At 46.9% G+C, this 11354-nt stretch overlaps 1 long non-coding RNA gene across 1 annotated transcript in view; it reads left to right on the forward strand.

Annotated features, from left to right (window-relative positions):
- The window catches only part of LOC118970478 (uncharacterized), a 102783-nt gene that overhangs the window by 20256 nt on the left and 71173 nt on the right, over positions 1–11354 (forward strand). The window lies entirely within an intron of this gene.

Genomic DNA, 11354 nt, shown 5'->3' on the forward strand with positions numbered 1-11354 from the left:
CCCTGGGAGGGCCCTAGCAGGTTGCCAGGTTTGGAATGGGGTCCTGGGTGTAGACAGCCTGCCTCATGTCCAGGTAGATGGAGTAGGTGAATCCATCCACCAGCTCCTCCACGCTCCCCAGGGTGGAGCTCTGCAAAGCTGGCACCTGGTAGTTGGCGAGGAGGCACCCGGGGCTGCCTGTACCTCTCTGCAGGGGACAATGTGGGCCCCAAACCCTGCCCCCGAGATCAGGCACACAGGGCCATCTGCATAGACATCCAGTCCCTGAGGGAAGGAGAGGACACCTCCTGGGCTCAGGATTAACACGTGGGTGCAAGTACCTGGTCCCAACACTCACCTCTACATCCTGAATGATGAGACACTGACTGCCCCACCAGGGGGCCCCCAACTCAGAACATGCTCCCACCCAGAAATGGCCCCCTTCCTTTCCAGCCTTCAGTCCTACCCATACCCCACACACAGAAGGGGCCGGGGGGAAGGTCAGCCCAGGATGGGTCACACTTTGGGCCTGGACCTGGAGTGGCCCGCTCTGGGCTGCCCTGTGTTACCTCGGGGTTCCTTGGACAACACGGACAGAGGCGTTGGCGGTGGTCTCTGAGCCACCGCCCACAGCGAGCAGGAAGACTGTCCCTCTGCTTCCCTGAGTCCCGTGCCTTCATAAGGCTCCACACTAGACCTCGTGTTGCTCTGTCGAGCGTCTCTGGTCAAGTGAACAGGACTGGGGTTTGTAACCAGGAGCTGGGTTCCGGGTCACAATTCAGGTTCTACTGGGTGTGACATCAGTGACATCACTTCCTGAAGGTTCCATTTCCTGGGCCCCTCCCTGCATTCAGACATGCCCACATGGCCCTCTGGGCTGCTGACTGCCCATCCACCTGGCCCCCTTGCCATGCATGACTACACAAATCTCCACCAGAGCCCTCCCCTCGCTCTTTGGGTCCCAGGGTCCCAGCTCTGAGGAGACGAGCTTAGCTGAGAGACGAACTTAGCGGAGACCTCTTTTTCTCACCAGTTCCCTGTCCTGCTGAAGCCACAGTGCCTCCCAGGAGCTGCCCAACATCCCAACCTGCACAGGCAGGGTCATGCCAGACATTCTTCCCTAGGGACATCCCGCATGCCCTCTAGCTTAATTGAGGTACAGCTGACATGGAAACAATGACACGCACTCCAAGGGAAGGATTGATGATGTGATTACAACGTCCTGACCCATCACCACAGTCAAGATGAGGAATGCCCATCACCCCAACAGTGTCCTCATGCCCCTTTGCAATTCCTCCTTCCCTACCAGCAGCAATCACATCCCCATTCCCAAACTGTGCCTGGTGTTCAGCTCTCTATAGATGACCTTGTATTTTCTAGAGTTTTCTATGCACTCATTTTCATCTGGCTCCTATTACTCAGCATCATCATTTTGAGATGCATGCCTGCCTTGGCATGGATGAACAAGTCATACCTTTTCATTGCTGAAGAGTGATCTTTCTCCTGGGGTACTAGACCATGGTTGGTTTACCCATTCCCCTGATGATGAACTACAATTAAAGCTAGTATGCATTTGTGTGTGTGTTTGCATAAACATGTTTTTATTCCACTTGGATAACCTCCTCAGAGGGAAATCACTGTGTAGGTGTACATAACTTTTAAACACGTAGCCAAGCTATTTTTTACCAACCCCATAAGAATACTCCAGTTGCTCCACATCTTTGTCCACACGTTTACATTCAGGTCTTTAATTTTAGCCACTCTCATGTGCAGTATCTCATGTTTTCCACCTACATTTGTCTTTCACTTCCATTTCCCACATGAGTCATGTTGCTCAGGCTGGTGAGCCCACTGCCTCCACATGTTGACTGACAGCCTGAGCCTAGAGGCCCCATCCTTCCTGGGGTTCCACATGGGAAATTCCTGGGGAACAGCCACACACAACTTCCCAGAGCTGAACCTGGGCCAGCTGAGCATAGAGGGCGGTCACTTTTCACCAGTGCTGAGCACACCCGGACAAGTGGAGGCAGAGTGTCTGACCATCCACGTCACTCTACACTCTGGATTCTCTTCCCAGGCTCAGCATCCTCCTGGTGACCCAGGTGTGCCTGCTTCCGGGAGCACCTTTATGCACTGGAGGACAGGACCAGGCCAGGTAGGGGGAGGCTCCACGCCACAGTTTCTGTGTTGGGAAGGGGACAGAGGCCGGGCCAGGGCCTCCCGTCCTCCTGTGTCCAGCTGCCCATCTGGCCACTAGGCCTCCCCTGAAAGGAGGGGCCGGGGCTGTGTCCATACAATTGGTACCCAGAGGAGCTCTGCACTGGAGTGGAGGATGGGATGCCTGCTCCTGACATCCTTGCCCCTGGAGCAGCAGCTGGGGGCTTCCAAGCTGCTGGTAGCCTTGGACACGTGGCTTCTCTGCAAATCCTGATGAGGGGCAGTCCCCAGAGCCCCTGTGCCTGGGCCCAGAGCAGCGCACCAGGTGCCAGAGGTCCCTACCACCTCCCCGGTACAAGTCGGGTGGGGCAGGTGCGCTTCAGCCCACAGTCAGGGTGGCCAGGCAGCTGTGTGAGCCTGGTTTCCCAGCAGCATCTGTCCAGAGCCTGGTGAGCTTGGGGCACCTGCGTGAGCCTCGTTTCCCAGCAGCATCTGTTCAGAGTCTGGTGTGCTTGGGGCACCTGCACACACCTGGGACCGGATGGACTGCTAGGCCCTAGTGACCACCCAGCAGACTCAGGGCTGCTGCTTTGTTTCTGGACCCAGAAGCTCTTCTGTCTCAGGTTGAGGCTGGTGGGCCATGCGGGATGACAGGTGTGACCTGTGCCACTGCCCTGCCAGAGGCCCATCTGCACTCGTGCTCAAACCTCCCTCCCTATGTGGCTGGGGAGCCTGAGGTCATCCCTGGGACCACCTTGCAGGCAGAAGCCGGTGAGGGTGCTGTGGGCAGGGCAAGGGGAAGGAGGGTGTCCTGGGTGTCCTGATTTTACCTCCTGTCACCTGGTCACCTGAGGATGTCAGGAGGGCCCACATCCACTTCCCCAGTCCCAGTCTGGGGCTCCACCTGCAGCATAAGGCCTGGAGACTGTTTCCAGCCTGGAGCCCCCCAAGGGGATGTTATGCTGATCCCGTAACTCCCTTCCAGGCCAGCCCTCCCTACCTGGGGGGTGAACACATCCTGAGAGCCCTGTGGGAGCGTTCTGGGGAGAATCAGAGCCAAGTGCCTTTGCTCAGCTTCCCCAGCCTTTTGTCACAGACGTCAGGCCACTCAGCCAGGAGCCATGAGCAGCACACCAGGAGCCTCACACCAGCCTGGCCTGGGGCTGGACAGCTGCGGGGCACCATGGAGAAATTGGGCTCAGAGAAAGCCCCCCATGGAAGGAGTGCACCTCTTGGAGGTGCTTTGAGAGACCAAGTTCAATGTTTTTGAAAGGGAATTTCTGGAATATGTGGGGCAGCTGTGTCTCATCAAATGGGTCAGTGCTAGACTGGTGCCCTGCAGCCCTGGGATCTACTTGGCTTACATGTGCAGTGGTGGTCAAGATGTGAAGAGACACCTTTGGACCTCTAATCAATAGATTGGGGGTCTGATCATAATCTATAAATGACAGGAAGAAAGGCCCAGTTTCTGTTTGAGCAGCCCTCCGCAGTGTTGCCAAGACGTGCCACCCTGGTGCTTAGAGTGCCCTGCTCTTCCTGAGCACCTTATTGGGGGAGAACAGGTGGAGGACAACCTGCATAGGTCAGGGACCCTTGTGTCAGAGAGTTTGAGGCCTCAGGGTGGTTTGGGGGATACGTGATGTCGGCATGTGGGGCCGAGCTTTGGGAAGAAAGCATGTGCTGGCAGTCCATTCATTGCATCCCACCTGCACAGGGATGAGACCAATCCCCAGGAACCACAGACCTCAGGGGCAGCATCCAGATAACACAGCCCTCAAGGAGGCTATTTCTCTCTCTCTTTTTTTTAAGGTATTATTGATATATACTCTTATGAAGGTTTCACTTGAGAAAACACTGTGATTACTATATTCACCGCTGTTGTCTTGCCCCCCCCCCCATATTCCATTGCAGTCATCAGTGGGTACATCAGTGAAGTAAGATGCCACAGAGTCACTGTTTGCCTCCTCTGTGCTACACTGTCTTCCCCATGATCCCCACACACCATGTTGGCCAATCTTAATCCCCCACAATCGCCTTCTCCCTCCCTCCTCACCCGCCCTCCCCATCTCGTCCCCTTTGGTAACTGCTGATCCCTTTTTGGAGTCTGTGAGTCTGCTGCTGTTTTGGTCCTTCGCTTTTACTTCGTTGCTTATATTCCACAAATGCGGGAAATCATTTGGTACTCGTCTTTCTCCACCTGGCTTATTTCACTCAGCATAATGTCCTCCATCTCTATCCATGTTGTTGCAGATTGTAGAATTTGTTTTTTTATGGCTGAATGGTACTCCATTGTGTATGTGTACCACCTCTTCTTTATCCATTCATCTACTGATGGACACTTAGGTTGTTAGGTTGTTTCCTTATCTTAGCTGCAATAGTGCTGCAATAAGCATAGGGGTGCATATGTCTTCTTGAATCTGAGAAATTATATTCTTTGGGTGAATTCCTAGGAGTGGAATTCCTGGGTCAAATGATATTTCTATTTTTAATTTTTTTTGAGGAACCTCCATATTGCTTTCCACAATGGTTGAATTAGCTTACATTCCCACCAGAAATGTTCCTCTTTCTCCGCATCCTCGCCAGCATTTGTTGTTCCTAGTCTTTTCGATACTGGCCATCCTAACTGGTATGAGGTGATATCTCATTGTGGTTTTTAATTGCACTTCCCTGATAACTAGTGATGTGGAGCATGTTTTCATGTGCCTGTTGGCCATCTGAACTTTTTCTGTGGAGAATTGTCTGTTCATATCACCTGCCTATTTTTTAATTGGCTTATTTGCTTTTTGGATGTTAAGGAGTGTGAGTTCTTTATGTATTTTGGATGTTAACCCCTTGTCAGATATGTCATTTAGAAACATATTCTCCCATATTGTAGGATGCCTTTTTGTTCTGTTGATGGTGTCCTTTGCTGTACAGAAGCTTTTAAGTTTGATGTAGTCCCATGTGTTCATTTTTGCTTTTGTTTCCCTTGCTCGAGGAGATGCATTCAGGAAAAAGTTGCCCATGTTTTTATATTCAGGAGATTTTTGCCTCTGTTATCTTCTAAAGATTTTATGGTTTCATGACTTACATTCAGGTCTTTGATCCATTTTGAGTTTACTTTTGTGTATCGGGATAGACAATAATCCAGTTTCATTCTCTTGCATAAACAGTTCTGCCAGCACCAGTTGTTGAAGAGGCTGTCATTTCCCCATTGTCTGTCCATGGCTCCTTTATCATATATTAATTGAGCATAAATATGCTTGGGTTTATATCTGAACTCTCTCTTGTCTGTTTGATTGGTCTATGGGTCTGTTCTTGTGCCAGTACCAAATTGTCTTGATTACTGTGGCTTTGCTGTAGAGCTTGAAGTTGGGATCCAAATACACCTGGCTTTATTCTTCCTTCCAAGGATTGCTTTGGCTATTTGGTGTCTTATGTGGGTCTGTATGAATTTTAGAATTATTTTATTTAGTTGATTGAAGAATGCTGTTGGTATTTTGATAGGGATTTCACTGAATCTGTTGATTGCTTTAGGCAGGATGGCCATTTTGACAATATTAATTCTTCCTATCCATGAGCTTGGGATGTATTTCTGTTTCTTAGTGTCCTCTTTAATGTCTTTTAAGAGTGTCTTGTTGTTTTCAGTGTATAGGTCTTTTACTTCCTTCATTAGGTTTATTCCTAGATATTTTATTCTTTTTGATGCAGTTGTGACTGGAATTGTTTTTCTGATGTCTCTTTCTGTTAGTTCATCAATAGTGTATAGGAGTGCAATAGATTTCTGTGTATTAATTTTGTGTCCTGCAACTTTCCTGAATTCAGATATTTGATCTAATAGTTTTGGATTGGACTCTTTAGTTTTTTTATGTACAATATCATGTCATCTGCAAACAGTGACACTGTAACTTCTTCTTTACCAATCTTGATGCCTTTTATTTCTCTGTGTTGTGTGACAGCAGTGTTGTGGACTCCAGAACTATGTTGAATAAAAGTGGAGACAGTGGGCATCCTTTTCTTGTTGCTGATCTTAAAGGAAAGGCTTTCAGCTTCTCGCTGTTAAGTATGATGTTGGCTGTGGGTTTGTCATATATGGCCTTGATTATGTTGTGGTACTTCCCCTCTATACCCATTTTGTTGAGAGTTTTTATTATGAATTATGTTGAATTTTTTTGAATGCTTGTTCCGCGTCTATGGAGGTGATCATGTGGTTTTTGTCCTTTTTGTTGATGTGGTGGATGCTCCTGATGGATTTTCTATTGTTGTACCATCCTTGCATCCCTGAGATGAATCCCACTTGATCATGGTGTATGATCCTCTTGATATATTTTTTAATTTGGTTTGCTAATATTTTGTTGAGTGTTTTTACATCTATGTTTATCAGGGATGTTGGTCTGTAGTTTTCTTTTTTTGTGTTGTCTTTGCCTGGTTTTTGGTATTAGAGTGATGCTGGCCTCATAGAATGAGTTTGGAATTATTCCTTCCTCTTCTACTTTTTGGAAACATTTAAGGAGGATGGGTATTAGATCTTCACTACATGTTTGATAAAAATCAGTGGTGAAGCCATCTGTTCCAGGTGTTTTGTTCTTAGGTAGTTTTTTGATTACCAGTTAAATTTTGTTGCTGGTAATTGGTCTGTTCAGATCTTCCGTTTCTTTCTGGGTTAGGCTTGGATGGTTGTATTTTTCTAGATATTTGTCTATTTCTTCTAAGTTATCCAGTTTGTTACCATATAATTTTTTGTAGTATTCTATAATAATTATTTGTGGCTCTGTGGTATCCGTAGTGATTTTTCCTTTCTCATTTTTGATTCTGTTTGTGCGTTTACTCTCTTTTTTTCTTGATAAGTCTGACTAGGGGTTTATCTATTTTGTTTACCTTCTCGAAGAACCACCTCCTGCTTTCATTGATTCTGTCTGTTGTTTTATTCATCTTGATTTTATTTATTTTTGCTCCAATCTTTTATTATGTCCCTCCTTCTACTGACTTTAGATCTCATTTGTTCTTGTTTTTCCTGTTTCATTAATTGTGAGTTTTGACTGTTCATATGGGATTGCTCTTCATTCCTGAAGTGGGCCTGTATTGCAGTATACTTCCCTGTTACCACTGTGTTCACTGCATCCTACAGATATTGCGGTGTTGAATTATTGTTGTCATTTGTCTCCAAATATTGCTTGATTTCTGTTTTTATTTGCTCATTGGTCCATTGCTTATTTAGAGACATGTTTTTACGTTTCCATGTGTCTGCAGTCCTTTCATTTTCTTTGCGTATTTTATTTCTAGTTTCATACCCTTGTGGTCTGAGAAGCTGGTTGGTGCAATTTCAATGTTTTTGAATTTACTGAGGCTGTTTTTGTGGCCTAGTATATGATCTAATGACATAGAATAGCAACAGCAATAAAATCATGACAATCCTCAAACCAGAGGATTCAGCTAGGTTCAAAGTCTTATGCAGATTAAGTCCATAGCTCATCCGTTCCATCCATACGCAGGCAGGAGCCGAGTGTTCAGAGGAATCATCAGGCGGTAGCTGCAGCCAGGGGGCACATTCAGGCCACAAGGACTATAGAAGAAAATAACCTTAAGACTGATAAGGTATATGTTTTAATGACACCAACATAGGCAAATCTTGTCCATCACTTAGGGTACATGCAAGACAGTGGTCTTGTGATAAAACAGTGGCAGGAATGGGATCTCGTTCTGGTCTAGTATACCAGACTTTCACCACCCTCCCTGTGGGAGTTACAGATGGGTCAATATACAGGGCTACAGGACATACATGCACTGGCCATAAAGATAAAACAAAACTTCCCTGCAAGATGCTCTTACCTCCTGGACATTTTGGGTACACTACCGTGACCTTTGGGGGCCATTCAGTTGTTATTCCAGGAATACACAGGAAGCCAGCTTCCAGGCATTTCCCCCAAAGCAGCCAGTAGGGCCAGCCATTGCTGGTCCATGTGTCGAAATGTCCAGGGCCAGGTCCATTCAATAGTGTCTCCAGGTCTTAATGCAGTAGGGGCTGGCAGCAGGATGTTGCTGTGCTGGCCATATCCTGGCTTCAATAACTTTTCTTTGGTTTGGACATACAATTGAACAGGAGAGGCAGCAAGGTGTATGAGCATATCCACAGGGCTCAAAGCTCCTTTACGTGGCTTCTCTTTCAAATGCCACTGCACTGTCCATAGGCGAACTGACCAACCCCATAGAATATTGGTGTCCAACTTCAGGCCGTTTCAACAAACCGTTGTACCTCTCTATTATACCTGCCCCAGTAGGATTATATGGTACATGAAATTTCCACTTTTTTCCTAATTGTTGCACCAATTGTAATGCATATCCAGTAAAGTGGGTGCCTTGATCACTTTCAATCACCTGCACCGGCTACAGGCTGCAAAGAGATGCTCCAGGTCCCTCTTGGTGGTTTGCTGATCTGCACACTGTGCAGGAAAAGCAACCAATACTCCAGTAGCCATCCACACAAGTCATGGCATGCCAATATCCTTCTGATATGGGCAGAGGCCCAATACAGTCTATTTTCTATCTGACAATAAGGGGTCCTGGCCCCCTTACTATTGTCCCATGTTGCTGCGGGACTTGGTGTTAAGTCCCTCTTAGAGCACACAAGGCACTCCTTCCTGGCTCTGCTAAGCCCCACTGACAGGCTACAGCCCACATTGTCTTTTGCCCTGCATACAACAAATGCTGGCTTAGCCATTGGGCCACACCTGAGGTAGGCTTTCCTTCTAGCCAGTACACCTGGGCCAGTGTGTCTGCTTGATCATTCGCTGGGGATGCCAAAGGCAAATGGTCAGTCACATGATCTACAGTAACTGTCTTAGTCTGACCAGAGGCCCATACATCTTACCACAACTCTTGCCCCCAAAGGGGCTGGTGACAAACCATCCAGCTGGCATGATACCATGTCGGTAGCCACAGGGTCAAGCCCCGGTAGACAGCCCAGCTGTCAGGGCAGACAACTATAGGGGAAAGCTCCTGAGTGATCATGAGGCATACTGTCCGTAAGTCAGCCCACTGACTGCTCTTCCCCTTTCCATCCTCCATCCATATTGTCTCAGTCTTAGGATAGAAAGCCACAGCCATCCACTTTGGGGGCTGCCCATGACTGGAGCTATCTGTATGCCAAGCATCTTCAGGTATAGGGGCTTTTCCCTCCAGATAAGGAGTCTCGGCTACCAAGGGCTCAAAAGCAAGTTCTTCCTGCTTTCCACTTGTATAGGCCACTGGCTCCAATAAGTGTTGGAGTTCTCCACATAAGGGGCTAGTAGAGAGGGTGCTACTTTAAATATGCACCCCATTTGGCCAGTGTAGGTGTCTGTGCCATGCCACTCCATGGCCTTTAGGTCCACTCTCACACACACCCTTCATTGGGATAGGTGGTTATTACCTTGATCAGAGCTGTTCCAGCAGTGGGCTCCATAGCCATCAAGGCGTGGTACACAGAAGCCAGTTGCTTCTCTATCAAGGTGTACCGGACCTCTGCTCCTTTCCGTAGTTGTGACCAGAATTCAATAGGTTAGCGTGTCTGTTCACGCCACTGCCAAAGACCCCATCCATAACCATCTTCGGTTACATGAACATCTAGTTCACAGGGCCTTGATGAGTCCATTACATTCAAGGCCTGTACAGCCTTGACTGCCTGCTTGGCAGCAGTAAAAGCAGCTGCACATGTCTCATCCCAGTCCCACCTGATGCTCTTTCATACCAAGTGGTGTAAGGGCTTCAGAATTTGTGCCAAGTGCAGAATAAACACTCTCCAGTAGCCCAAAAGACCCCAAAACTCTTGTAATACTGCCACAGTGGTAGGTGTTGGAAAAGCCTGGACCTTGTCTATGACTGCTTCAGGATCAGCTTTAGTTTTACCTGACCAGACGACCCCCAAGAATTTCAAAGACAAACCAGGCCCCTGAACCTTGGTGCTATTCACAGCCCATCCCTTCTCCTGTAGATGTTGTAGCAGTCTAGGAACTGCTCCTTCTAAATCAGAAAGAAAATCAGACATGAGCATAATATCATCAATGTAGTTATATAACCACACTGTTAAAGTCCTGGGATACAAGCCCATGACAGATGGTGGGACTGTGGAAGTATCCCTGTGGAAGGGCAGTGAATGTCCACTGCTGGCCTTCCCATGTGAAGGCAAACTGTTTCTGGCTGTCCTGTGCTATGTCAATAGAGAAGAAAGCATTAGCAAGGTCTACTACACAATGATATGTTCCTGGGAATGTAAAGTAGCTCAACTGCTATGGAAAGCAATATGCAGGTTCCTCAAAAAACCAAAAATAGAAATACCATTTGACCCAATAATTCTACTCCTAGCAATTTACCCAAAGAAAACAAGATCCCTGATTTGAAAAGACATATGCATCCCTATGTTTACTGCTGCACCATTTACCATAGCCAAGCTATAGAAGCAGACTAAATGTCCTTCAATAGATGAATGAATAAAGAAGAGGTGGTACATATACACAATGATATATTATTTAGCTATAAGAAGAAAACAAATCCTGCAAATTTGCAACAACATGGATGGAGCTAGATGGTATTATGTTCAGTGAAAAAAGCCAGGTGGAGAAAGACAAGAACCAAATGATTTCACTCATTTGTGGAATATAACAACAAAGCAAAACTGAAGGAACAAAACAGCAGCAGACTTACAGAATCCAAGAAGGGACTCGCGGTTACCAAAAGGAAAAGGCTGGGGAGAGTGAATGGGGAGGGTGAGAAAAGAGGATTAAGGGGCATTGTAATCAGCACAAACAATATAGGGAAGGCAGTATAGCATGGAGAAGACAAGTAACAGCTCTGCAGCATCTCACTACGCTGATAGACAGTGACCGGAATGGAGTTTGGTGGGGTACTTGATAATATGGGTGAATATTGAAACCACAGTGTTGCTCATGTGAAACTTTGATAAGATTGTATATCAATAATACCTTATTTTAAAATAAATAAATAAATACTATACCAAAGAAAAAGAAAAGCGGAACAGAAAAGCAGTAGATTCAAAAACATGGAGAACAGACTACTAGTGGTTACCAAAGTGGAGGGGTTGGGGATTGTGGGTGGGGAGGGAGAAGAGGGTTAAAGTTAAAGGGCACTATAATTCACAACCACAATGTAGGTAGGTCACTGGGACAGTAGTACAACACACAGAATGCTATTAATGACTCTATAACATCTTACTAGGCTGATAGACAAAGACTGCAATGGAGTGC

The sequence above is a fragment of the Manis javanica genome, chromosome 12, assembly GCF_040802235.1.
Source record: "Manis javanica isolate MJ-LG chromosome 12, MJ_LKY, whole genome shotgun sequence".
Lineage (NCBI taxonomy): Eukaryota > Metazoa > Chordata > Mammalia > Pholidota > Manidae > Manis > Manis javanica.